At 43.8% G+C, this 26,286-nt stretch overlaps 1 protein-coding gene across 8 annotated transcripts in view; it reads right to left on the bottom strand.

The window, feature by feature from the left end:
* Positions 1 to 26,286, bottom strand: part of mbnl1 (muscleblind-like splicing regulator 1) — a 414,821-nt gene that overhangs the window by 324,224 nt on the left and 64,311 nt on the right. For 2 of the 8 annotated variants that reach the window (XM_052018925.1, XM_052018931.1), the window contains exon 1: positions 18,832 to 19,067. The gene's annotated coding sequence lies outside the window, so the exon portion shown is untranslated. Of the gene's footprint in view, positions 1 to 18,831; positions 19,071 to 19,097; positions 19,153 to 26,286 lie in introns of those variants that run through there. The other 6 variants (XM_052018919.1, XM_052018920.1, XM_052018927.1 and 3 more) reach the window with 6 other exon arrangements.

Below are 26,286 nucleotides of genomic sequence, written 5' to 3'. Positions count from 1 at the left end.
TTTCTTGGACCAATACAATGAGGAACCAATGGAGTATTATTACGTAATGAGATGGGATTAACTATTGGTATTGGTTTATTATAGTCACTTGTACCAAGGTACAGTGAAAAACTTGTCTTGCATACCGATCGCACAGGTCAATTCACTACACAGTGCAGTTACATTGAGTTAGTACAGAGTGCATTGAGGTAGTACAGGGTAAAAACAATAACAGTACAGAGTAAAGTGTCACAGCTACAGAGGAAGTGCAGTGCAGGTAGACAATAAGGTGTAAGGTCACAACAAGGTAGATTGTGAGGTCAAGAGTCCATCTCATATAATTACTGATATCTTAAAGGATCTTCTAAAAGTAGTTACCACAGCATGAGAGGATTGCAAATTCAGTTTGAGAGTGGAAAATTTGTGTCTCAAACTGGTGTCCTGAACTTAAATAAAGGTAATTGCAATTACATAAAGACAGAATTGGAGAAAGTGGATGAGCAAAATAGATTACAGGCAAAGACAGTGGATCAGCAGTGGCAGATATTTAAGGAGATATTTCATAAAACTCAGAAAATGTACACTCCAGTTAGAAAGAAAAGCCCTATGAAAAGGATGCATCATCTGTGGCTAACTGCGGAAGTTAAGTTTGGAATCAAATTTTTAAAAAGGCATATAATGTTGTGAAAATTAGTGGCGGGCTAGATGATTGGGAATTTGTTTTAGAAAGCAGCAAGGCATGACTAAAATATTATAAAGAGAGAATGGATAGAATATAAGAGTAAACCAGCAAATATGAAATCAGTAAGAGGTTCTACTGGTATATAATCCAATTTGTCACTCTCCCCACATTCTCAACTCCCCTCAGATTTTACCACTCACTCATGCACTAGGGGCAAATTACAGTGGCCATTTAATCTACCAACCTGTGTGCCTCTGGGATATGGGATGGAACCAGAGCTGATGGAGGAAGCCCACATGGTCACAGGGAGAATGTTCAAACTCCACACAGACAGCACCCGAGGCCAGGACGTTGTGAGGCAGCAGCTCTACCGGCTGCAGCACCGTGCCATCCTTATTTCTTCACCTCATGGTGATGATTATTATCATTATTAATGAGTGGACATTTTTATGTCTGATGGTTCCAGAACCGCAACAAAATTGTTTACATTTACTGAGGTTAAGCAGGCCACTGAGTGAATTGGCACTGAGAGATGTTAAGAAAATATTGGCCTTCCTAATGACATCCACATCCGATGAATGACTTTTAAAAAAAAACCTCCTGCCTCTGAGTCAGAAGGTTGTGGGTTCAAATCCCACCCAGTGACTTGAGCACAAAATCCACAATGACATGTCAATACTGCAGCACAGTCCTGAGGAAGTGCAGTAGTGCAGTGTTATGGGCAGGCACTGTAGTGTAGCAGCAATGCCATGAAAATTAGCTTTTTGCAACAGCATCACAGTACATTACAAACATGACAAACATAAGTTAACATAAACTATACATAACTTACATGACAGAATAAACAAAGTAAATATAATGACATTAATAGTGCAGTGGTTAGCGTAACGCTATTACAGCGCCAGCGACCCGGGTTCAATTCCGGCCGCTGTCTGTAAGGAGTTTGTACATTCTTCCCGTGTCTGCGTGGGTTTCCTCCCACATTCCAAAGACGTATGGGTTAGGAAGCTGTGGGCATGCTATGTTGGCGCCGGAAGTGTGGTGACACTTGCGAGCTGCCCCAGAACACTCTACGTAAAAGATGCATTTCACTGTGTGTTTTGATGTACATGTGTCTAATAAAGAGATCTTATCTTATTCTATAATATTTAGAATTTTGGAAATGGATGGCAATTCTTGTCTACTGCCATGCAACATGTTTAAAACATAAGACACTTCAGGAGCAGGAGTAGACCAATCAACTCTTTGATGCTGCAACACCATTCAATATGACCATGACTGAGCCAGTCTTGGCCTCTACACTACTTAGCGCCCTCAATCAGGGATGGATTTCCATGTATGCAGAAATGCAAGCTCCTCTTGTGATTTGTTCCCATTATCACCATGACGATAATGGTTTTGTTTTACGACATAGAAGAAAGCCCATTGAGTCTGTGCCAGCTCTCAGATCATTCCCATCAATACCAACAATAAGTAAGATGTCCGTAAGGGAACGCTGCCGGCTGGCACATTCCAGGCTGCAGGACGTGCTGAGGGACGCACTGAAGCTCAGTGCAGCCAATGCAAAGGCTCTGTGGGGAAAAACCACAGTCTGAGCTCCTTCCGCTACTGCACACAGGGGCTGAGTTGGGTGGGGAAGCCCCTCAAATCTTGAAATGGTGTATCACCACAGGAGGCCACATAAGTGGCAATGATGCTATGGTTTAAAAAAATAAGCTAACACTACTGAATGTATCGACCATGGGTGTAAACGTTTTGCATTGTTTCTTCTTCTGTATGTATTTTTTATAATGAATAAAATTTATTTTTGAAATTTAAAAAAAATTGCTGGAGAAACTCAGCAAGTTGAGCAGCATGTGTTGGGGAAAGGAATTGTCGAAGTTTTGGGTCGAAACCTTGCATCAAGATAGGTGCCCCCATTAATACCATTCCCCCACGTATTTCCCTGTCACGTATTCTCCCTCACATGTACATCAACTCCACTTAATTCTCCAGTCACCTCCACTAGGGGCAAGTAACCAACCAATCAGTATGTCTTTGGGATGAGGGACGAATCCGGAACACCTGAGAAGGTCTGCATGATCACAGGGAGAACATACAAAGCTCTACACAGGTCGGGATGGATCCCATTTCCCTGGAATTGTGAGGTAGCAGTGCTAAATATTGTGCCACTGTGTTGCCCTAATGCTGTGATGCGATTCTTCATGTCATATAGAACATAGAACACTACAGGGCAGTACAGGCCCTTCGGCCCACAATGTTGTGCCGACATTTTATCCTACTCTAAGATCTATCTAATCCTTCCCTCCCATATAACCCCCTATTTTTCTATCATTCATGCATCTATCCAAGAGTCTCTTAAATGTCCCTGATGTATCTGCCCCCACAACCTCTGCCAGCAGTGCGTTCCACACACCCACCACTCTCTGTGTAAAAAACTTACCCCTGACATCCCCCTTATACCTTCCTCCAATCACATTAAAATTGTGTCCCCTCATGTTAGCCATTGTCGCCCTGGGAAAAAGTCTCTGACTATCCACTCGATCCATGCCTCTTATCATCTTGTACATCTCTATCAAGTCACCTCTCATCCTCCTCCTCGCCAAAGAGAAAAGCCATAGCTCGCTCAACCTATCTTCATAAGACTGTCCCAATGCTGAAGAAAATTTTTGCTGCCTATTAATAGACACTCTAGCAATGACATTATTGTGATTGTCCCGATAACATCTAACGATACACAAGGGAATATCCATCCAAATGAGCCATTTCAATGTGCTTTGCTTTGTGAATTCTGTTGAATCTATGAAGCCAAACAAAATTTTTTTTTACCACAAATTTTTATGCAAGTCACTTACTGCCCTAACTTGGAAATATATCCACATTCCTTCCCCAGTGCTGTGTCAAAATGTTGGCACTCCCAAACTCACAATGGGAGTGGCCTCACCATTGAGTTTGCTCCAATTCAAGTCAGCAGCTCACCACCACCTTCTCAAGGGATAATTAGTGACGGGCTATAACTGTAGTAATGTCCGCATCCTGCAAACAAGCTAAATTTTAAAGAAAGTTAAGAATGCTTCATCATCGCCTCTGAAGGCAGCCCTTTGATGTTGAAGAGCTGGTGAATATGCCTCCAGGAATAGTGATCACCAAGTACTTTCTGAGTGGTTTTGCAGCCTTCCCTCTTCAATATTTAAACAGAGAGATTTACTATTAAAAATTAATGTATGTTCCCTTAAATAGAAAGCAGGAAAAAAATAATGATACACATTTACACTGCATGTTTAATTTCTTTTAGTTGTTAGTGGGATGTAAAAAAAGCCGACATTTGTCACCTTTCAGAAGGTGATGATGGGGCAGCTTCTTGAACCATTGCAGTCTATGTGATGATAAGTCCATTGACACTGTTGGGAAGGGAGTCCAAAGATTTAGACCCAGTGGTGAGGCAGAAATGGTGATATATTTACAAGTCGGAGTGGTGTATGATTTAGAGGCAACACTGCTTTCCCTCGTCCTCAGTTTTCCATCTCCTCCCAGGAGATTTTATTCAGGGCTTGGTAGGTACTATCAAAGCGGCCTTGCAGGTTGCTGCAGTGTGCTTTGTAAGCGGTGCACAATGAATCACAGAACGGTTACAGTATAGAAGGAGACCATTCAGACCATCGAGTCTCTACTGGTGCTGAGAGAAATACAGCTAATCCCACTCCCCCAGGCCTTCTCCATAGCCCTGTCAATTAAATTCTTTCTGGCTCCCTTTTGAATGCACCAATTGACGATATCTCCACTTCTTCGCCAGCTTTGCATTCCAGACCCCAACACCATTCACTGTGTAAAAGACAATTTTCTTGGTTCTTTCTCCAATCATCTTCATTCTAGGTCCCCTAGTTCTGGACCCCTCCACCTACTTTTATCTACCTGAATTATAACCTTCATGCTTTTTAGATGTCTTTATCATATTCCTTCACAATCTCGTCTGCTTCAAGGATAACAACCCCAGCTTCTCCTCTCTAACCACAGGACTAAAGTCCATCATCCCTTGAATCATTACTAAATCCCATCTGTACCCTCTCCAAAATCTTCCCATCTTTACTAAGTGTAGCACACAGAATGGGAAACAATATTCCAATGCTTTATAAAGGTTCATCGAAACTTCCTTCTTGATTTCATTGCCCCCATTTATAAGCTGCAGGACCCTGCATGTTTTTTTAAATCATTTTTCATCCTGCCCTGCCTCTTTCAATGAGCTATGCAAGAATAGCCCCAGATTTCTCTGATCTTGTTCCCCTTTTTGAACTATGACCTCCAGCTTATGTTGTCTCTTCTCATTTTTTCCTACCAAGATGTCACCCTATATGTTTCCCAGCATTAAACATCATCTGCCACTTATCTGCTCTCTCCACTAACCTTTCCTTATCTACCTGAAATCTCTTACACTATCCAGAGGTAAATTGCAGAGGGTCTCCTTTAATTACCTCAGCAACCCAGGATGTATCCCATCTAACCCAGAAGACATTTATCTACATTAAGTGCAGTCAGACTTTCTAGTACCTCCTCTTTATTACTTTTTCTAGTCCCACCAGAACATCAACTACATTTGCCTTTACTGAGATTCAAGCAGCATCTTCTTCCTTCGTGAAGACAGATATAAAGTACTCGTTCAGTACCTCAGCCTTGCTCTTTGGCTCCGTGACTAAATGTCCTTTTTGTTCTTTATTTGCCCGTCTTTGGTACAATGTTTTTCCTGTTCATATGCCTGTAGAATATTTTTGAATTCTGTTTTATGTTTGCTGCCAGTTTTGTCACGCTCTCTCTTTGCCCCCCTTATTTGCTTTTTTCCCTCTAAAGTTTCTGTACTCTGCCTGGTTTTCACTTGTGCCCGTGACTTGGCACCCGCCACACTCTTTATACTCTCTTTCACTCTCTATCCTTTCAATTATCCGTGGAGTTCTGACTAATTTCCACAACCTCCTCCCACGTGTGAATGTACCTGGACTGTCAGTGAAACCTCTCCAATTTAAAGACATCCCACTGTTCAATGTCATCGTTGGTCTGCTAACCTTGATTTAAAGTTTCCCTGGCCAGTGAAATTGTCCCTTGTCCAAATGATAACTTTTACCTTGGAGCAGTCTGTAGAATCGTTGAGTCATATAGCATGGAAACGGCCCTTCATCCCAACTCGTCCATGCCAACCAAGTTGCCTATTTGAGCTAATCCCATTTGCCTGCATTTGGCCCATATCCCTCTGTATCTCTCCTATCTATCTACCTGTCTAAATGTCTTTTAAACCTGCCTCTACAGCTCGTTCCATATACTCACCACCTCCGTGTGAAGAAGTTGCCCCTCAGCTCCCTTTTAAATCTTTCTCCTCTCACCTTAAATCTATGCCCTTTCGTTTAAGACTCCCCTACCCTGGGAAAAAGAGTTTAACCATTCATGATTGGGCTTGCTCTTCTACTAAATCTTCCTCATCCTTGAATGAAAATACTCCCAGCATCTCTAACCTATTCTTGTAACAGTGGCCTCCCCCCAGCACCCCCAACCTCCCATGGTGCCCACTCCAGGAATCATTCTTGTAAATCTCTTCTGGACCCTCTCCAATGTCTTCACATCTTTCCTGCAATCAAAATCGAACACAATTCCTCAGCTGAGGCTGGTCCAGTGTTCCATTAAGATTCTGCATTGCTTCCTTACCTTTATACTCTATGCCTTCATTGATAAAGCCCAGAATTGCGTATACTTTATTAACCACTTTCTTAACCCTCCCTGCCACTTCCTTTGCACCAGGTTCCAATATCTGCAGTCTCTTGTGTCTGCAAACTAAATACAGCCAGATGATTTTATCAGGTTAAGCTGTTTTAGATACACTCACTCTGACCACTTGCAAGCAGATAGTGATCTGCTCACTAAACCGTGGAAAGTTGGCTTTTAATAGCCATTCTATCCACCAATAGAGTTAGTACAACATGATAACCCATCTATTGTTGTGGCTTAAGGTGTTGTCAGCAAATTAACTGACACATACTGTACCTACTCTTGTATTCAACGTGTTTCCTGTTGAAATCTGAAAGTTAAGTAGAGTTAGACCAACCAAAAATGAAAGGGAAAAATTCACTGGTATGTTACCAGACTGCACACTTATTGTGTGATCCGCACCTTACTGCTCTTCAGAATCACTATTGTTTACAATGATATGCACTTAACCACCCCAGTTGCATTCATTGGTAAGTTGTTTTATTACTGTCACATGTACCAAGATACAGTGGAAAACCTCGTTTTCGAACATAGAACATTACAGCACAGTACAGGCCCTTCAGCCCACAATGTTATGCCGACATTTTATCCTGCTTTAAGATCTATCCAACCCTTCCCTCCCACATAGCCCCCCCCATTTCTCTATCATTCATGTGTCTATCTAAGAGTATCTTAAATGTCCCTAATGTATCTGCCCCCACAACCTTTGCTGGCAGTGCGTTCCACGCACCCACCACTCTCTGTGTAAAAAACCTACCCCTGACATCCCCCTTATACCTTCCTCCAATCACCTTAAAATTATGTCCCCTCGTGTTAGCCATTGTCGCCCTGGGAAAAAGTCTCTGACTGTCCATTCAATTTATGTCTCTTATCATCTTGTACACCTTTATCAAGTCACCTCTCATCCTCCTCCTCTCCGAAGAGAAAAGCTCTAGCACACTCAAATCTATCCTCATAAGACATGCTCTCCAATCCAGGCAGCATCCTGGTAAGTCTCCTCTGCACCCTCTCTAAAGCTTCCACATCCTTCCTATAATGAGGTGACCAGAACGGAACACAATACTCCATGTGTGGTCTGACCAGAGTTCTACAGAGCTGCAACATCACCTCGCGGGTCTTGAACAATACCCCGACTCATGAAGGCCAACACACCATACACCTTCTTAACAACCCTATCGACCTGTGCAGCAACCTTGAGGGTAACTTTTGTGTGCCTTCCATGCAGATCATTTCATTACGACAGTGCATTGAGGTAGTTCAAGGGAAAACAATAATATAATGCAGAATAAATTGTTACAGTTACAGAGAAAGTGCAGTGCAGGTAGACAATAAAGTGCAAGGCCATAGCCTCCTGAGGAAGTAGAGGTGCTGGTGAGCTTTCTTGGCCATGGCGTCTAAGTGGTTGGACCAGGACAGGCTATTGGTGATGTTCACTCCTAGGAACTTGAAGCTTTCAGCCCTCTCGACCTCTGTTGTAAACAGGAGCGTGTGCACCACTTCCCTTCCTGAAGTCAATGACCAGTTCTTTTGTTTTGCTGACATTGAGGGAAAGGTTGTTGCCATGACACCATGTCACTATGCCCTTTATACTTTTTGACTTTGGTTCCATGGACACCCCTCGGCACAGCTTCAATTGATTCTAGCACTAAGCTTCCCATGCTTGTTCCCAATGAGTGAGGATTAATATAAATAGACACGGTCTTCATTTGACTGTGTCTCCTCTTGCACCATGCTCGCTCACTCCCTTTCAGTTCTAACACGTTTATACCTTTCCCACTTCTGATTTTAGTTCACACATTTCGATAGTTTCTAGTTGTTTCTAAATTTCACAGAGGGATTCTTGGTAGTCTGTGTCTAATTTAGAGTATTACTCATCTCACATTCCAACTTTTTTTTTGGCCTGTCAAATGCTCCACCACAACTCAGAGGTTAGCAGTTTACCTTTGGTGTGGAAGATTCTGGGTTCAAGTTGAATACTGTAGTACTTCTGGCTGGCACTCACACTGTGGTATTGCCTAAGTGCTGCTCTGTTGAAGGTGCATCTTTTGGAAGAGTTGTGAAGCTACTCTATGCCCCACTTGGTCAAGGAGTTTGTAATAGAATTCATGGCCAGACTGCAAAAGGATCAGAGGAACTCTAAATTCTGTTTCTGTAGTCGTTCCTGCAGCCTGTTCCTCTTTTCAGATATAGAACTCAATTGAAGATAACGTGGACTCTGCAACTATACACTGAAACTAAGAACTGTCCTCTCAAGTAGATGTAGAGGAATCCCATGGTAACTGTTTTTAAAGATGAACAGGAGTGTTTACCCTGAAATATTTGGGCAAGATATATCCCTCAATTAACAGAAATGGAAAACAACTTTTCTGGTTGTTATCAAATTGTTATTGTGGGAGCTTACTGTGCACAATTGGGTTGCTGTGTTTCCTATAGTATCTTAAAAGTCTTTGTTGCCTTCATAAGGACATCCTAAAAGGTGCTTTATATGTTATATACAGATTCCTCCATTTTCTTTTTCTGAATTACATTGGAATTAAATTATTGGAACATAGCAGAAATGAAACTTTAATTCATCATTTATTAGAATCGGCCCATGTTAGTTTCAGCAGACATTTAACAAGATATGGAGACACAAGGTTCTTGCAGGTGTTGGAAACTGGAGCAACACACAATCTGCTGGAGAAACTCAGTGGGTCGAGCAGCATCTGTGGGGGGAAAGGAATTCCTCTGCCCCCACAGGTGTGGCTCAGCCCCCTAAGTTCCTCCAGCACATTATAGTCATAGATTCATACAGCAATACAGCACGGATACAGGCCCTTCGGCCTAACCAGTCCATGCCGACAATGATGCCCACCCAGCTAGTTCCAATTTCCTATGTTTGGCCCTTATCCCTCTAAGCCCCACCCCTCCATGTACCTATCCAGGTGCTTCCAAAATGATACTATTGCACCTGCCTCAACCACTTCCTCTGGCAGCTCGTTCCATATACTCACCACCGTCTGAGTGAAAAAGTTGCCTCTCAAGTCTCTTTTAAGTCTTTCCCCTCTCACCCTAAACCTCTGCCCCCTAGTTTTGGGCTCTCTGACCCTGGGAAATAAGACTGTTACCGTCCACCTTATGTATGCCTCTCATCATTTTAAACACTTCTATAAGGTTGCTACTCATTCTCCTATGTTCCAAGGAAAAAAAAAGACTTAACCTGGCCAACCTCTCCCTATAACTCAGGCCCTCTAGTCCTGGCAACATCCTCGTAAATCTTCTCTGCACTCTTTCCAGTTTAACCACGTCTTTCCTATAACAGGGCGACCAAAACTGTACACAGTACTCCAAGTGCGGCCTCACCAAAGGTCCCATTCTCTATCCATCTATCTAACTCTGCTACCATATGACATCCAAATATAAACCTGTAGATGCTGGAAATCTGAAATAAAAATGATAAATGCTGGAAACACTCAGCAGGTCAGGCAGCATTTGTGGAAGGAAAAACGTTTCAGGTCTGTGAGCCAGTTCTGATGAAGCCACCCACCTATGCTAAGGGTAATTTACAGTAACCAGTGAACTCACCAGTAATTTTTTTTCCAATGGGGCAAAATTGGAGCACCTGGGTGAAATCCACCTGATCGCAAGGAGGTCATGCAAACTCCACACAAACAGCGCCCAAGGTCAGGATTAAACCCAAACTGGTGAAGCTGGTTGTTGTGCCATTTTGATCACTACTTGTTGTGCCATTTTGATGTCCAACATCACATTAGTGGGAGCTTGCTGTGCACAAATTAGCTGCAACATCTCTTCCATTATAATGGTGACTACACTTCAAGTATTTTATTGGTGATAAAGCACATTGGGATGTCCTGAGAGGCTATGTAAATGCAAATTTTCCTTTCTATAGATCTCCCTGCATATTTCTAACAGAGAATTTGGCAAGCAGTTGTTTTTCATGTATGTGATATCTTGCAAATTTAATCATCAGTTTCCTGAGGATATGGTGCTCAATATCGCAGATTATTATTGCCTCTTCCACTGTGTTTGGCACCAAGACAGAATGAATTGTGTAGCTAAACACTGGACCCAGAAACTGCCCCTCAGATGAGCATTAGATACCTCTCAGTGCTAATTTGAAGAGCAGGAGTGTTCTCCCCAGTTTCCCAGTTAATATCTTCCCCACAAATACACACCGTGGATTCTCGGATCATTATCCCAGTACAGGTTCCCCTGGGTAATGAACAGGTTCCATTTTTACAGATGTTCATAAGTTGATTTTGTCCACGAGTCCAAAAATACCCAAAAATCACTCGATATGGTAACCGTAACCCCACAATACTGTAATGAATGGCATCAAAAGCATATAAGACTGATAAGAAAGAACAATTAATAAAAGTGGAGAGGGAGAGGAAACTAGTTCTGGCATTCGTAGAATGAATGTATGCAACATCACCTCGCAGCTCTTGAACAATACCCCGACTAGTGAAGGCCAACACACCATACACCTTCTGAACAACCCTATCGACCTACATGGCAACCTTGAGGGTAACTTCCATGCAGATCATTTCATTACAACAGTGCATTGAGGTAGTACAAGGAAAAACAATAATATAATTCACAATAAAGTGTTACAGTTACAGAGAAAGTGCAGTGCAGGTAGACAATAAAGTGCAAGGCCATAGCCTCCTTAGGAAGTAGAGGCGCTGGTCAGACCACACTTGGGAGTATTGTGTTCCATTCTGGTCACCTCATTATATGAAGGATGTGGAAGCTTTAGAGAGGGTGCAGAGGAGACAAGCAAATCAAAATGACTTTTATTTATTTTCTCAAAGAAGTCCCTTCTCAGTCAAAAATGTTTTTGAAATGTAGCTCCTGTTGTAACACATGAAGCAGCCCATTGTGTACAGCAAGATCCAACAAACAGTACAGACCGTCTCTCGGTTATGAACGCCCCCACCCTCAACTTACAAACACCCCTACATCTGAACGAACTCCCATATTATTATTTTCAAAAGTCCTACCAAACGTTCCCTTCTCTGTTTAACCAGACTGTTTTCTTTTCAAACAATGACACTCTGTGCCAATGGATCAACTTACTTATGACTCAATCAAAAGCAAAATGTTGGAAATATGAAATAAAAACTGAAAATGCAGGAATTGCTCCACAAGTCAAGGAGTACCTGTGGAGAGAGGTGCAGAGTCAACAATTCAGGTGAATAGTCTTTCATCAGATGGGAGAAGTTTTTGAGAATGAATGTTCATTTTTAAGCAGATATAGGAAAAGCTGTACAGAGGGGAAGAGAGGGCTGTGGGGAGGTGTCAAGCATGGGGAGTTGGGGTCTGATGTGTAAGAAGGGGTAAAGAGTTAAAAGACGTTGATTCATAATCTCATCCAGTTCTAATGAAACAGCCAATGACCAAAATATTAACTCTTGTTTCTCTCTTGCTCCCCATGGACCTTGACTGCTTATACTAACAGGGCAGGTGATGTCAACATAGCCATATGCAAGGGACAAAATGAGACATTCTACTTGAATTTTACTAAATTAGCCCTTCAGGTTATTAATGATGAGGAGGGGTCAGAGAAGATACAATGAAAGAATCACAATGCAAAATATCTGAGTGCCTTAAGGCTCTGAGATCAATGGAGGCCGTTGTAAAGCAGCGTACTATATTATTGTAAAATTTAGCAATGAACTAAATTAAAATGAGACAATTCATAAACATATGGTCAGGCAGCAGCTGTGGAGAGAGAAATAGAGGAACATCTATCAACATTATCAACACAGACTTGAGTACAATTGTGCATAATTCTGGTTGCCCCATTACAAGAAGGATGTGGAGGTTTTGGAAAAGGTGCAGAAGAGGTTCACCAGGATGCTGCCTGGATTAGAGGGTAGGAGCTAAAAGGAGAAGTTGGACAAGCTTGGGTTATTTTTTCTGGAGTGTTGGAGACTGACGGGAGACCTGATAGAGGTTTATAAAATTATGAGAAACATAGATAGGGTAGACAGTCAGAATTTTTTCCCCAGGGTAGAAACGCTAAATACTAGAGGACACACATTTATGGAGAGAGGGGGAAAGTTTAAAGGAAATGTGCGGGGCAAGTTTTTTCACACAGAGAGTGGTGGGTGCCTGGAATGTGCCGCCAGGGGTGGTGGTGGAAGCAGATACGATAGCGGTGTTTAACAGGCTGTTGGATTGACACATGAACATGCAGCGGGGAATGGAGGGATATGGATTATGTGCAAGCAGAAGAGATTTAGTTTAATTTGGCATCGTGGTCAGCACAGACATCAGACACAGACATAATTTTCCCCTGTGACAGAGACATCTTAAATCAGAGGGCAGAGGTTTAAACTGAGGAGTAAGAGGGTGAGAGGGAACCTGAAGAAAATACATTCAAACAGTGGGTGGTTGTAACTGGAATGCACTGCCTGAGAAAGTGGTGGAGGCAGGCACTCTCACACCATGTAAAAAGTATCTGGATAAGCGCTTGAATCACCAAGAAAAGGAAAGGTAGTGACCAAGTGCTGGTAAATGGGATGAGTATGGTTAGATGATTTACGGTCAGCATGGATTTGATGGGCAAATGGAAGTGTTTCAATGCTGTATGACTTTCTGACTCTATGTAGAAATGGAAGAGAAACAGGCACGGTAGTGCAGCGGTTAGCGTAACGCTATTACGGTGCCAGCGACCTGGGTTCAATTCCGGCTGCTGTCTGTAAGGAGTTTATACGTTCTCCCCGTGTCTGCGTGGGTTTCCTCCGGGTACTCCAGTTTCCTCCCACATTCCAAAGACGTACGGGTTAGGAAGTTGTGGGCATGCTATGTTGGCACTGGAAGCGTGGCGACACTTGCGGGCTGCCCCCAGAACACTCTACGCAAAAAGATGCATTTCACTGCATGTTTTAATGTACATGTGACGAATAAAGAAACCTTATCTTAACTTTATTTCCCTTGCTACAGATGCTGTAGAACAGAGGGACCTCGGAGTACAAGTACATGGTTCCCTGAAAGTGGCGTCACAGGTGGACGGGGTGGTGAAGAAGGTTTTTGGCACACTGGCCTTCATTAGTCAGGGCACTGAGTAACGAGGTTGGGATGTTATGTTGCAGTTGTACAGGATGTTGGTGAGGCAGCATTTGGAATATTGTGTTCAGTTTTGGTCACCCTGCTATAGGAAAGATGCCATTAAGCTGGAAAGAGCACAGAGGAAATTCAAGAGGATGTTGTCAGGACTCGAGGAACTGAGATACGGAGAGGTTAGCAGGTTATTGAGTTATTGAGCAGGTTGGGACTTTTTTCATTGGAGTGTAGGAGAACAAGGGGTGATCTTATGGAGTTATATAAAATTATGAGGGGCATAGATAGGGTGAATGAGCACAGTCTGTTTCCCAGAGTTGGGGAATCATGAACTGGATGGCATAAGTTTAAGGTGAGGGGGAAGAGATTTAATAAGTGTACAATTCTGCACTGGTATTGCCTTGTAGACTGCTGCACTCTATCCCATGTTCTGTATCATTTAACCAGCATCTGACATGGAGTCTGGATAAATAACCATGCTCTCGTACCTCTGAGTCTGGAAATCTAATTAATAACAAGCGGTGCTCTGGAAAACAAGACGTAACACAGCAAGTCGCTGCACATGGAGTGAACAGCATGGTCTCAGTGACCGACCCATTAAAACTGCCTCGATCTGACACTGTGAAGGGATATGGCAGTGAGCTACTGGCCCTGCCAATTAATACTGAAATCTTACTCTTACTAGGCACACTACTGCTCTATTTTGACACTTGTGCTGATGTGAAACATTGCAACCTGCTTCAAAGGAGCGATTCAAATGAACTATGATCAACATCATTTAATATCTTAGATCATAAATTTCTGTTTCATTTTCTTGGAAGACAGGTGGTTCTTAGTGCGGTCATTTCCACCCTCTGTAAACCCATCATCTGTTTCCTTGCCTCCTCCTTTTCCCTTGTATGATCATCCCTTTTGTTATTTGATGCACTCAGCTTTCAAAGTGCAGTTGTGCAGCAGTTAGTGCTGCTGCTTCACAGCCCCCGGTTCAATCCTGACCTCTGCTGCTGTCTGATTCCCACTGATATATGGTTCTCCCTTGGGTGCTCTGGTTTCCTCCTACATCCTAGGGTCGTTCAGGTCAGCTAATTAAATGACTCATTGGTCTAGTTAAGTGGCAAAAAGAATCAAATGCGATTAAGAGAGAGAATAACTTGCAGGGGCACAGGGAGATATGGAGAGGGCGGTTGGATTGATGGGATTGCTCTGTTGGGGGCTGGCATGGATCCAAGGACGGAATGGCCTCTTTCTGTGCAGCAGTAATCACGCATGTTCTGTCTTATTCATTCCTCCTTCTCCTTGCTGCACTTACTTAAGTATCTGTATCGGCATGTCCCCATTGAGATGCACCGTAGAAAGCATCCTATCCGGATGCATCACAACTTGGTGTGGCTACTGCTCAAACCCAACACTGTAAGAAACTGCAGAGAGTTGTAGACACAGCTCAGCACATCGCAGAATCCAGCCTCCCCTCCACGGACTCTGTCTACACTCCTCGCTGCCTCGGTAAAGCAGCCAACATAATCAAAGACCCCACCCACCCCGGACATTCTTTCTTCTCCCCCCATCCCATCAGGCAGAAGATGGAAAAGCCTGAAAGCACACACCACCAGGCTCAAGGACAGCTTCTGATACTGGAGGAATTCAGCAGGCCAGGCAGCATCCGTAGAGAGAAGCAGGCGGTCAACGTTTCAGGTCAGGACCCTTCTTCAGGACTGAAGACACTTTTCTTCACGTCTATCTTCAGTCCTGAAGAAGGGTCCTGACCTGAAACGTTGACTGCCTGCTTTTCTCCACGGATGCTGCCTGGCCTGCTGAGTTCCTCCAGCATCATAGTGTTTTTCATCTAGATTCCAGCATCTGCAGCCCTTTGTTTCTCAAGGACAGCTTTTATCCTGCTGTTGAATGGTTCCCTAGTACTTTAAGATGGACTCTTGACCTCACAATCTACTTCGTTATGGCCTTGCACCTTATTGTCTACCAGAACTGCACTTTCTCTGTAACTGTAACACTTTATTCTGCATTCTGTTATTGTTTTTCCCTTGTACTACCTCAATTCATTGATGTGTTGAAAGGATCTGTATGGATAGCATGTAAAATAAAATTTTTCACTGTACCTCGGTACATGTGACAATAATAAACCAATTACCAATTAATACCTAGCTTTTAGGCCTGTTGGTCAAAGCCTATCACTTTTTTTAACCATTTCCAGTTCTAATGAATAGTCTGCAAGCTGAAAATTTGGCTCTGCTTCTGGGTCCACAGATGTTGCTTGTCCTGCTGAGTATTTCCAACGTTCGTTACTTTCATTAAAACCAACTTCAGCTGTTCCTCTACTTGGAGTAATACATGGAAGTGACACCAGCACTACAATTAAGGCAGATTAAGGTCAAATGCAGAAGCATGTGTGTCGCTTCAGAGACAAGTCCTTTGAGGTTAGCAACCATTTTACCCTCCGTAGGTTCATGTGTTTGAGTCTCTCGCTGGAGATTTGCTTCAATGCAGCTTTGAGGTTGTGCTACATTGTCAGTGGAGGCAATTTGTCAGGGATATGTGCAGGGCAGAGGGTGTTCCTACCCTCCCCTATAATCATGCAGCCTCAGTCAGCCAAAATGCCCCTCCAAAAGCTGTCCATTTTAAATTCCTCTGTATCATTCCATTACAGTGGAGCTGGGATGGAGCATTCCAGTTATGAGGAGAGACTGGAAAGGCTGGGTCTGTTTTCCCAGGAGCAGAGGAGGTTTAGACAGGGCATGACTGAGGTGTATAAAATTATGAGGGGTATAGATAGGGTAGACTGCAGGAAACATAACACTAGAGGACATAGATTTAGGACCAGGGGTCAAAAGGTTTCGAGGGGATCAGAGCAGGACCTTTTTCCATTCAGAGAGTGGTAAGTACCTGGAATAACTGTCTGACAGAGCAGTGGAAGCAGAGTCGCTGACAGCATTTAAGAAGTGTCAAGACTTGAAGCACCAAGGCATAGAAGGCTATGGGCTAAATGCTGGAAGATGGGATTAATACAGAAGATTCCCCCTGGACAGCATGGATGAGTTGGGCCAAATGGCCTGTTTCCATGATGCATGACTTTAGGACTCTATGACTTGCAGTCTCAGCCTTTCAAGGTATTCCGTCCCCTGTTCTGACTGATATTTATTCCTCAACCAACATCCCTGACGTAAAAAAAACATCCTGGCAATTGTCGCATTCTTATCTGAGAGACCTTGCTGTGTGTAAATGGTATGTCATGTGTCTTATGTTACAACAATGACTGGCTCCAAAGTTCTCTGGGAAACAGTAAGCCTGTGAAAGGTCCTATATAATTTCAAGCTATGTATTTCAAGCAAGTGGATTATTCCTAGCCAACAGTGCAATAAAAACTTTTAAAAACTGTGAATAAAAAGGTCTATTAAACCATGAAACACCAGCATTATAGTGTAAAAATGCTGCTGTATTAATCAGACACTAAAACAGCTCCTACAAATGGTCTAAGCATCACAGCATAGAGAGGATATATAAGATCTGGATAGAATGCAGTAGGCGTTCTCCAGGATAACATGTGATCCCTTAGTGTTGAAATACAAGGGGAGATTTCAGAACCTAATTTTGCTGGAAGTTAGTATGAATAATTTGATTGAAGCCTTCGAGATATTAACTGATGGGGCAGAGAAAGCAAACTGTCTTTGGCTGCTAAGGGAGTTCGGGACTATGGGCTAAAGTCGACGAACTTGAACGCAACCTTTCAAGAGTGAAGTTCGGAGAGAACACCACACGCAGGGACTGCGGGGTTTGTAAATCTCATTTGCAAAAAGCCATTGGGTCAATTCATTGTAAAATTAATCACAGAAATTGGAAGGATAAGGGGAAGCAGGTCTATGGATCCAGGCTACTGAATGGTAGAACTGACTTGAGGGACTGATTGAAGACTAAAGGCTCACATTGAAGTTCCCCATTTAGTTCATTGCAAGTCCTCTTGTCAGAATGTGATCACAGATATAATAGAATTGTGGTTAAGTTATCAGAGTGGCAAGCAGAAACCTGTAGTGTTCAGTTACAATCCCATCACGGCGATTGGGGAACTTAAATTCAAGCCATTAGAATAAGTGCTGGTATTGATAATAATAACTGAAACTACTGAACTGTCAGAAAACCCTTCTGGTTTACGGACGTTTTTCAGGGAAGGAGATCAGCCTTCCTGACCTGGTTGGTTCCAAATGACTGAGAGTGATTAAAGATGAAAAATATGTGTGTGCGTTGTCCATATCCCCAAAGGAATAAATAATTTAGACATTTTGTATGATAAGGTGCTTCATTTTTGGTTCAGTTATGTTGTGTCCAAGTGAAGCAATGATATGTTTGCAGAGTTATGACATTATTGCACCACTGATTATTTCAACATGGTGCAGGGTTCTTTGTGCAAAGGGTGCTCTTATAAAATGACAGCAGAACCCTCCGTTGCAGGCGAAACTCAGTCAATAATGCAGAAGTGGAAAAGCAGAAATAGAGTTTTCAAACGTTGGAAAACAAAAGTGTTTGAGGTACCTCAGGCCATCTTGAATGAAATTGCACACTAACTGCCAAACAACCCCCCGCACCCCCCCCCCCATCAACATCTCCCCACCCTCACCTCTTTTGTTCTGCTTTCTGTTGCAGCTGGGCTGCAGACTCTCCATTTTAACGGGGAGGGCCTTTATTTCAGGGGACTGAGCGTTTGCGTGAACCATGGCTTTAAAATCCGACATCAGTCAGAAGTTGGGGACGACGTTGAAGCAATCTGCTATTTTGGATTGCGTTGCCACTCCCCTTGCTGCAAGATGTCGGCTCCCTCTTTCAACATTATCACGCCATCTTTTAAGGGGAAATTGTCACTGCATTGTACGACAAGGGAACTTTCTCCTTTGTTTAAATTGAACCCCAGTGATTCCAGGAAACACCTGTGCCTCACATTGATTACTCAGTGGCCGACAGAGCTTGCAGAAGCATTCCTAGTCTAAAACACCAAACCAAAAGCAACAACAACCCCTCCCAACCCACTTTCGCTACCTGCAGTTCTAATTTTTTTGGTGGTCATTTGGGATTAGTAGATCAAGCTTGTTTCCTGTTCGTTCCAGAGAGATACAGCAATCAGATCGCATCACAACTAAAGGCAAAGATTAATGTCTTAAGGCTGGTAGACTGGACTTGTTACAAAGGCAGTCATTCAATTATTAAAGTGACTTCAAGTGCTCATGTAATTGTGACTGTGTCACCAGCCAACACACTCTCTCCCAAGTAAATAATCCTGAAATCTTCAGGCGCAAATAACAAAACTTAAAACAAAAGTAATCCAAGGCTCACTTCAGAAATTTAACACTGACCTGCTTTCTCTTTCTCCGGTGTTGCTCCTTCCTTGTTTTGGTCACCGAGCACTGTTGGAGGATTTCACCCGTGTGGGTGTCACCGTCTGCTCTCTAGGCTAATGACTTCTGTGGAAGTGCAAGGATGCAGGTGACCTGGTTGGGAGGGGAAGGAGAAAGTGGCTTGAGTCAAATCCTCCTCAGACAGTATGGGTCCACAAACCCCACTCAGAACCGACACCTCCTCCTGCTGGTTGCCATGGCAACCAACCAATTTTTGAACTTACTAATTTTCTTTAAACACCCTGACCTTAACTCCATGGGTTGTTGTGAAAGTGTACATTAATGCTTATGAGGCACAGTAAATACCAGAAAACTCAAGACCCTAAGGGATTGTTGGGACAACCCAAATTTTCCACTTTTATTTCTTTTAACACACCATGCCAATTGGACCAATCAGAAGTCACATTCAACATGACTTTATTTCTAATCTGATTGCTGCATCTGCCTTCGCAAGAGAAGAAAAAACTGATACTTCTTCCTGGAATATGGGCAGTGGTTTCTGCCACAACCTCTAAAGCTGCTTCCTTCACCACGCTGTATGGTGTGTCACTGAATGATAAGGTTCTGCAAAAACAAAACAGGCCACAGCCCTTATCACTTCACCCTATCACTTCAAGCACAAAGAGCTACCAGTGTGTGCAGGGGACTTAAAGTAGATGAGAGTATCTCACACACACACACACACACACACACACACACACACACACACACACACACACACACACACACACACACACACATATACAAAGTACACACACTTTTCCTCGTGAGGGAACAGTGTCTATCATTATTCAGATCAATTCAATTTATTTAATAAGCTAGAAAAAATTCTAAAAAGCCCATATCAGTGATGGTGACCATGAATCTAATAGATTGTTGTAAAACTCAACTTGTTCACTGACATCTTTGTCTCCATCCGCACCATCGTGGGGGGCTCTTAATTACCCTGTAAATTGGTCTATTGAACCACTCAGATGAAACAAGCCACCACATGTAAGCACATAAGGTTCGAAATTCATCCTTGCAACACTGAAGAAACAAGAAATGCAAGAACTGTCAGTAGCTAAGTTTGTACAATTCTGGATTTCACACTGGCAACCACTAAGATCTTATCTTCATTTGGTGTGAGAATTTCTTGTTCACCACTGCTGTTTTTCTGGAATATATTCTCCAAAATGATGTTCACAGCATATGGTCCAAAGTTTGCCATCGGGGAGACTGTCAACCACATTAATCTGAATAATGATCGACACTGTTTCCTCATGAGGAAACCAGCTTTTACTAACATCGGAGGCCCAAATGGAGTCATGTATAATGGAGCATTTACAATAATTCCACACTCATAACCAACTTGCTGCTCACTCTGCACACTCACATTCAGCACTATCTCCTCCCTGCCTTTTCAAACATTGTTCAGCAACTAATGGGGGCAGATACATTAGAGGTATTTAAGAGACTCTTAGATAGATACATGAATGATAGAGAAATGGGGAGCTATATGGGAGGGAAGGGTTAGATAGATCTTAGAGCAGGATAAAATGTCGGTACAACATTGTAGGCCGAAGGGCCTGTACTGTGCTGTAATGTTCTATGTCATATGTTAAAACCACCATCCAAGGCCCATTTCTCTGGAGATAACACTCCACAGGGATAACATGAAGCTGCAAAAGATGCTTCCCAATACCTCTGGCACTCTTCGGGACCAGATCACCAACACTCTCAGTCTCCTGGCCTCAGGACCATTCCATAGAACCACAGAACCATAGAAAAATACAGCACAATACAGGCCCTTTGGCCCACCATGTTGTGCCGACCTTTAAACCACGCCTAAGACTATCTAACCCCTTCCTCCCACATATCCCTCTATTTTAAATTCCTCTATATGCTTATCTAACAATCTCTTGAACTTGACCAATGTTTCAGCCTCCACCACCACCCCAGGCAGCGCATTCCATGCACCAACCACTCTCTGGGTGATAAACCTCCCTCTGATATCTCCCTTGAACTTCCCACCCATTACTTTAAATCCATGCCCTCTTGTATTGATCATTAGTGCCCTGGGAAAGAAGCGCTGGCTGTCCACTCTATCTATTCCTCTTAATATTTTGTATACCTCTATCATAGAACCATAGAACCATAGATCACGTCTCCCCTCATCCTCCTTCCCTCCAATGAGTAAAGCCCTAGCTCCCTTAGTCTCTCCTCATAATCCAAACGCTCCAATCCAGGCAGCATCCTGGTAAATCTCCTCTGCACCCTTTCCAATGCTTCCACATCCTTCCTATAATGAGGCGACCAGAATTGGACACAGTACTCCAAGTGTGGTCTAACCAGAGTTTTGTAGAGCTGCATCATTACCTCACGGCTCTTAAGTTCGATCCCATGACTAATGAAAGCTAACCTTCCATAAGCTTTCTCAACTACCCTATCCACCTGTGAGGCAACTTTCAGTGATCTGTGGATATGGACCCCCAGATTCCTCTGCTCCTCCACACTACCAAGAATCCTGCCATTAACCTTGTACTCCACCTTGTAGTTTGTCCTTCCAAAGTGTACGACCTCAGACTTCTCCGGATTGAACTCCATCTGCCACTTCTCAGCCCAGCTCTGCATCCTATCAATATCTCTCTGCAAGCTTCAACAGCCCTCCACACTATCCACAACACCACCGACCTTTGTGTCGTCTGCAAACTTGCTAACCCACCCTTCTACCCCCTCATCCAGGTCATTAATAAATATCACGAAAAGTAGAGGTCCCAGAACCGAACCCTGTGGGACACCACTCGTCACGGCCCTTCAATCTGACTGCACTCCCTCCACCACAACCCTCTGCTTTCTACAGGCAAGCCAATTCTGAATCCACACGGCCAAGCCTCCCTGGATCCCTTGCCCTCTGACCTTCTGAAGAAGCCTACTATGTGGAACCTTGTCAAATGTGTCAGACTACAGCTGCTGATACAAGGCACTCAGTACACTGCATACTGCTTTAGAATATTGATCTGTCCCTGTATCACCTCACAGGAGAAGTAAAGAAGAACATTTGTCTGTGTTGTAGGCATAACCAACTTGCATAGACCATAGTCAGAGACCTTACAGACCATAATAGCATAAGACCATAAGCTATGGGAGCAGAATTAGGCCATTTGGCTCATCAAGTCTGCTCTACTTTTCAATCATGGCTGATTTTGTTTTCAACCCCATTCTCCAGCCTTCTCCCTGTAACCCTTAACCCCCTTACCAATCAAGAAACTATCAATCGCTGCCTTAAATACACCCAGTGACTTGGCCTCCACAGCCCTCTGTGGCAATGAATTCCACAGATTCACCACCCTCTGACTGAAGAAATTCCTCCTCATCTCAGTTTTAAAGGGATGTCCCTTTATTCCGAGGCTGTGCTTTCGGATCCTAGACTCTCCTACTAATGGAAACATCCTCTCCATGTCCACTCTATCCAGGCCTCTCAGTATCCGGTGCCCCCCCCCCAACCCCCATCCTTCTAAACTCCATGGAGTACAGGCCCAGAGACATCAAATGCTCCTCACATGTCAAGCCTTTCATACAGGGCCCAAAGACCACTTGATGATCCTGAAGTTCAATGTAATCTCTGCTGCTCCCTTGAAGCACTCCTCAGGCTAATGTGATCTACCGGCCTCTGAAAATCCCTGTCAGTAAACCTGGGAGTACACTGCCTGGCCTCAGGATACACCAGGGCAACTATAGTGAAGTAACAACACTCTCTAATGGCTGGAAGAGTGCAGGTGATATTGGGTGCCTATGCCTTTAAGGGCTGGGTGATAAGCTCTCTGCTATGTTTTGCAGTGCTTGCAAAACTAAGGGTTCACCAGTAATGTCCACTGTTCCTCAGCAGAGCAGTGTAATATAAGGGAGCTCAACACTTCTGCTTTTCAACCAGCCCAACAAATCTCACCAGCTTTTAAAAGCCTTTTAAAGCAATTCACTGCCCCAAAGTTGTCACAGATGGATTCTAAGCCATTAAAATTAAGACTTGAATGACCCAGCTTTGAACTGAGCATTTGATACAGACATGGTAAAGTGACTCTCAGACCAGCCATCCTGCACAGTCCTGCTCACAAACATCTGAGAACTGTGTATAATTTATGTTTATGTTTTTCCTATGAATGTTGTGTATCTTATACTATGTGCCTGTGATGCTGCTGCAAGTAAGTTTTTCACTGCACATGTGTACACATGGACTTGTGCATCTGATAATAAACTCAACTTTGACTTTGAACTGGTGTCTAGATTGGGAGAGCTGTCCCAAAGACCAGTTAAACAACAGACAACCCAGCAGGCTCCTACCTCCCCTACCTCTGGGTATGTATTCTTCCATTACCAGGGCAGACCCACCAGAGATGGTGGCACAGGAATGTTTAGGAAGGAAGAAGTGACCATCTACTTTGACCCCAAATTCCATGAAGTGTCCTGGCATTAGGTTACGGAGCAGGGAAACTTTCTCCGACCCTCTTCCCCCAGCTGATGAATCAGTGCTCCTCTATGTTGAACACTTTAAGAACCACAGGCAATTGCAAAAGGCACCAAAATGTCCCCTGGATGGGGGACTTCAATATCCATCAACAAGACTGGTTTGGTAGAGTAACCATTGTCCAAGTTGGCCAAATCCTGAAGGACAGAGCTGCTAGACTGAAGTTGTGGCAGGCAGTGAGTGAAGTCAACACAAAGGACAAACCAACTTGTCCTCACCAAAGAAACAAAGGACTGCAGATTCTGGAATCTAGATGAAAAACACGATGATGCTGGAGGAACTCAGCAGGCCAGGCAGCATCCGTGGAGAAAAGCAGGCGGTCAATGTTTTGGGTCAGGACCCTTCTTCAGGACTGAAGATAGATAAAGGGAAGCACAATATATAGGAAGGAAAATCAGAGCAGGGATAGGTGGACAAAAGAGGGGAGGCGGGGTGGGCAAAAGGTGGTGATAGGTAGACCCTACTGCCAGTCACTTCAACTCCCCCTCCCACACCATCACTGACATGTCAGTCCTCAGCCTCCTCCACTGCCAGGAGAATTCCGAGCGTAAACTGGAGGAACAGCACCTCATGTTCCATCTTGGAACCTTGCAGCCTAACGGCATCAACATTGAATTCGCCCACTTTAGGTAATCCCCACCCCCCTTCCCCACACCCACCCTCCCCACCCGCCCAATCATGCTTCTTCTCTTCTTCCCTTTCCGAGCCTCTCTCTCTCTTTTCTACCCCCTTTTTTCCTCCTTACCTTTGACCCATCCCCCGGTGGATCTGCTCTCCCCTCCTCCCCCGCCCCTGCCTATCACTATCTCTCACCTGCATCTACCGATCACCACCCTGTGCCCACCCCACCTCCCCTCTTTTGTCCACCTATCACTGCTCTGCTTTTCCCTCCTATACATTGGTCTTCCCCTTTTCCTATCTTCAGTCCTGAAGAAGGGTCCTGACCCATAATGTTGACCGCCTGCTTTTCTCCACGGATGCTGCCTGGCCTGCTGAGTTCCTCCAGCGTCATCGTGTTTTTCATTTTCCTCACAATCCATCTGCTGCAGATGCTTTGGTAGAAATTACTATTGCACAGTCTGCTTAACATAATGAAAGTACTACACAAATCCCATTGTGTTGTGTGGGGCTATTACTATGTATGCAGATTAAAAGCATATTGTTGGCTCAGAACTGAGCACCTTGAAGCACTATGCACCATCAGCAGCAACAGAGGTCTACACCGTCACCTCATGGCCTGACATGTCCCTCACTCTACCACTACTCTCTTCAATGAGGAGGGGAGAAGGGTGAACCAGGAGCAGCACCAGAAAATATAGAACATAGAACAGTACAGACAAAGCATTGGAGGAATTCAGCAGGTCAGACAGCAACTGCAGAGGGAAATGGACAGTCGACGTTTCGGGTCGAGACCCTTCAACTGGACTGAAAGAAAGAGGGGAGGTAACCAGTATAAAAAGGTGGGGGGAAGGGGCAGAGCAAGAGCTGGCAGGTGATAGGTGGATCCAGGTGAGGGGGGTGATAGGCAAGAAGGAGGGGAGCCCCAGGGCCCTACTGTTCACTGTGAAAGACCTACCATGATTTGTCTTCCCAAAATAGAACTCTGGTCAGACCACACTTGGAGTATTGTGTTCAGTTCTGGTCGCCTCATTATAGGAAGGATGCGGAAGCTTTAGAGAGGGTGCAGAGGAGATTTACCAGGATGTTGCCTGGATTGGACAGCATGTCTTATGAGGATAGGTTGAGTGAGCTAAGGCTTTTCTCTTTGGAGAGAAGGAGGATGAGAGGTGACTTGATAGAGGTGTACAAGATGATAAGAGGCATAGATCGAATGGACAGTCAGAGACTTTTTCCCAGGGCGACAATGGCTAACGTGAGGGGCATAATAAGGGGGATGTCAGGGGTAAATTTTTACACAGAGAATGGTGGGTGCGTGGAACACACTGCCGGCAGACGTTGTGGGGGCAGATACATTAGGGACATTTGAGAGACTCTTAGATAGCCACATGAATGATAGAGAAATGGGGGGCTATGTGGGAGGGAAGGGTTAGATAGATCTTAGAGCAGGATAAAATGTCGGCACAACGTTGTGGGCTGAAGGGCCTGTACTATGCTGTAATGTTCTATGTTCTACGTTCTATAATGCAACATCTTGGACTTAACTGAGTTAAACTCCATTTGCCATTCCTTGGTCATCCTGACTGTCACCATTGATGAGAAGCAAATAAGTTCAGCCACATAAATACTGTGGCCACAGGAGCAGATCTGAAGTTGGGTATCCTGTAGCATATGACTCACTCCCTGGTTTCCTTAACTGTTCAGACCACTTGCAATGTACAATGAAGCAGTGCTTTGAAATACTCCCCACAGGCCCTGATTAGTGCAGCTTCAAAAATCCTCCCTCATTCTAGGACATAGAACATGACAGCACAGTGCATTGCAATTAAAGTGCAAGGCCATAACAAGGTAGATTATAAGGTCAAGAGTCCATCAATAAGATTATTCCTGAAGTCTCAGGTGATTAATAATTATTTAATTAGTCCAAAATGCTTCTTGCAACAAGCCTCCAGAAAATTTGTGAGGGAATTAATTTTATTTTATGTACTATTGTTTATCAAACTATTGGTGTGCTGAGGGGGGGAGACAACCAAAGTAGCATCCTGTCAGCAATAGAATTCTGATTGGTTGAAAAGTCAGAGCTTCATGAGGATGTGATGTGGGGATTGGAAGTGGGAGGGTCATGTGTTAATACCTCCAGGAATATGTCCAATCAGAAAGGCAACCCTAGCCTGACTAACAAATCGTGTCATACAAACCAGGGCTCATTGAGACTCTATTTCTTTCCAACTTCGAAGCAAAAGTGTGTGGTGGAGTAGACAGGATAAGTCCATCTTTCACGTAACAGGTGG

Source organism: Pristis pectinata, chromosome 6, assembly GCF_009764475.1.
Source record: "Pristis pectinata isolate sPriPec2 chromosome 6, sPriPec2.1.pri, whole genome shotgun sequence".
Taxonomy (NCBI): domain Eukaryota; kingdom Metazoa; phylum Chordata; class Chondrichthyes; order Rhinopristiformes; family Pristidae; genus Pristis; species Pristis pectinata.
Note: the sequence above shows the minus strand (reverse complement) of the source record. Positions and strands in the feature narration are given on the sequence as shown.